The sequence below is a fragment of the Bos grunniens genome, chromosome 6 (genome assembly GCF_055505025.1).
Source record: "Bos grunniens cultivar Pamir isolate PY7600 chromosome 6, Bosgru_T2T1.0, whole genome shotgun sequence".
Taxonomy (NCBI): domain Eukaryota; kingdom Metazoa; phylum Chordata; class Mammalia; order Artiodactyla; family Bovidae; genus Bos; species Bos grunniens.
In genome coordinates this window covers 16,332,138-16,335,266 of record NC_141170.1, presented here as the reverse complement: position 1 = coordinate 16,335,266, position 3,129 = coordinate 16,332,138, and the positions used below count along the sequence as shown (strand labels likewise).

Genomic DNA, 3,129 nt, shown 5'->3' with positions numbered 1-3,129 from the left:
GTTGTGATCATATTATAGAGCATAAAATTGGAGGTTGTGTCAGTTCAGGTCCTACAATAAGCAGTTGCCAAGACAGGATTAAATATGCAAGGGTTTTATTCAGGGTAACACTTGTGTGGAAGACAATGAGAAGAGAGCCAGTGGGGCTGGGAGGGCCATAGCCACCATGCAAGTCTGAAGTGAGTGAAGAAGGAAAGGAGGTTGGGTGGAAGCGTCCTCCACTGCAGTGTAGCCTACAGAAGTTTCAACGGGGCCGCTGGGGAGGCCCCGGACCCTCAAGAATAGGCCTGCCTTAGCGCCCCTGCCATGCTTAGCTTAGTCATTGACAAATGCAGCAAAGTATTTCAAGCACAGTAGCAGACCCTTTGTTCCATCAGCTCCCTGTGTTGGACGTGTGCAATGCGTATTCTTGTGGACACTAGAGACACTTTGGCAAGGTATTCTCTTTTTTATTAAAATATATTTTTTTAGTTTCTAAATTTGTATCCACTTTTTGAATTTATATACAGCAAAACTGACTTACTTTAGGGACAGTTCTATGAGCTCTGACAAATGCATAATCATATCACCACAACCACTGTTAAGAAATTTATCAGATCGTGAAGAGTCCGCAGTGGAAGCTGCAGCAGCCTACCTCTTCGCTGTGCCGGGCCACTGGAAAGTGACAGCGCGAGGGCAATGTCGAGTAGCTCAACAGAAGAACCTTGAAGGCTATGTGGGATTTGCAAATCTCCCAAATCAAGTATACAGAAAATCAGTGAAGAGAGGTTTTGAATTCACACTTATGGTTGTCGGTGAATCTGGACTGGGAAAGTCAACATTAATCAACTCATTATTCCTCACAGATTTGTATTCTCCAGAGTATCCAGGTCCTTCCCATAGAATAAAAAAGACTGTACAGGTGGAACAATCCAAAGTTTTAATCAAAGAAGGTGGTGTTCAGTTGCTGCTCACAACAGTCGATACCCCAGGATTCGGAGATGCAGTGGATAATAGTAATTGCTGGCAGCCTGTTATCGACTACATTGATAGTAAGTTCGAGGACTACCTAAATGCAGAATCTAGAGTGAACAGACGTCAGATGCCTGATAACAGAGTGCAATGTTGTTTATACTTCATTGCTCCTTCAGGACATGGACTTAAACCATTGGATATTGAGTTTATGAAGCGTTTGCATGAAAAAGTGAATATCATTCCACTTATTGCCAAAGCAGACACACTCACACCAGAGGAATGCCAACAGTTTAAGAAACAGATAATGAAAGAAATCCAAGAACATAAAATTAAAATATATGAATTCCCAGAGACAGATGATGAAGAAGAAAATAAGCTTGTTAAAAAGATAAAGGACCGTTTACCTCTTGCTGTGGTAGGTAGTAATACTATCATTGAAGTTAATGGAAAAAGGGTCAGAGGAAGGCAGTATCCTTGGGGTGTTGCAGAAGTTGAAAATGGTGAACATTGTGATTTTACAATTCTAAGACATATGTTGATAAGAACACATATGCAGGACTTGAAAGATGTCATGTACACTATGAGAACTACCGGAGCAGAAAACTGGCAGCTGTGACTTATAATGGAGTTGATAACAACAAGAATAAAGGGCAACTTACTAAGAGCCCTCTTGCACAAATGGGAGAAGAAAGACGGGAACATGTAGCTAAAATGAAGAAGATGGAGATGGAGATGGAACAGGTGTTTGAGATGAAGGTCAAAGAAAAAGTTCAAAAACTGAAGGACTCTGAAGCTGAGCTCCAACGGCGCCATGAGCAAATGAAAAAGAATTTGGAAGCACAGCACAAAGAATTAGAGGAAAAACGTCGTCAGTTGGAAGATGAGAAAGCAAACTGGGAAGCCCAACAACGTATTTTAGAACAACAGAACTCTTCAAGAACCTTGGAAAAGAACAAGAAAAAAGGGAAGATCTTTTAAACCCTCTATTGACCACCAGTTACGTATTAGTTGCCAATATGCCAGCTTGGACATCAGTGTTTGTTGGATCCGTTTGACCAATTTGCACCGGTTTTATCCTTAATGATGGATTTAACAGCATGACAAAAATTATTATTATTATTTTTTTGTTCTTGATGGAGATTAAGATGCCTTGAATTGTCTAGGGTTGTTGTGTACTTAGAAACTAACAGCTCTAAGTACCTTTCCTACATTTTTCTTTTCTTTTTTTATTAAACAGATGTCTTCAATTTAATGCAAGAAAACATTTTACTGTTGTACAATCATGTTCTGGTGGTTTGATTGTTTACAGGATATTCCAAAATAAAAGGACTCTGAAAGGTTTCATTGAGGATAAATTGCCATAATATGATGCAAACTATGCTTCTTTATGATAATTATAATACAGAGGTTCCATTCAATGCAGCGTATACAATAATGTAATTTAGTCTAACACAGTTGACCCTATTTTTTGACACTTCCATTGTTTAAAAATACACATGGAAAAAAAACCTATATGCTTACAATGCACCTAGAGCTTTTTTATAACAACCTTTTTTTTGTTTGTTTTGAATTCTTTAAATATATATTATTTTCATTTAGTACCCTCTTTAGCCAGAATCTCATTACTGCTTCATTTTTGTAATAACATTTAATTTAGGTATTTTCCATATATTGGCCCTGCTAAAAAATAGAATATAGCATCTTTCATATGATAGGAACCAACAAGGAAACTTTCCTTTAATTCCCTTTTTACACTTTATGGTAAGTAGCAGGGGGGAAAATGCATTTATAGATCATTTCTAGGCAAAATTGTGAAGCTAACAACCAACCTATTTCTACCTATGTGCAGTCTCTTTTATTTTACTAGAAATGGGAATCATGGCCTCTTGAAAAGAAAAAAAAGTCACCATTCTGCATTTAGCTGTATTCATATATTGCATTTCTGTATTTTTTTGTTTGTATTGTAAAAAATTCACATAATAAACAATGTTGTGATGTAAAAAAAAAAAAAAAAAGAAAGAAATTTATCAGTTCTATCACCCTAAAAATTCCTCACCCCATCCCCAGGCCCCAGCCACAATTGCCCCTATAATTTTTTCCTTTTCTAGACTATAAGTGAAATCACACGTTATGAAGCCTGTTGAGTCTTAATGCATTTGAAACTAATCCATATTC

General features: G+C 37.4%; 1 pseudogene; it reads left to right on the top strand.

Annotated features, from left to right (window-relative positions):
- Positions 1-664: 664 nt before the first annotated feature.
- Positions 665-1,958, top strand: LOC147370346 (septin-7 pseudogene; annotated as a pseudogene).
- Positions 1,959-3,129: the final 1,171 nt, after the last annotated feature.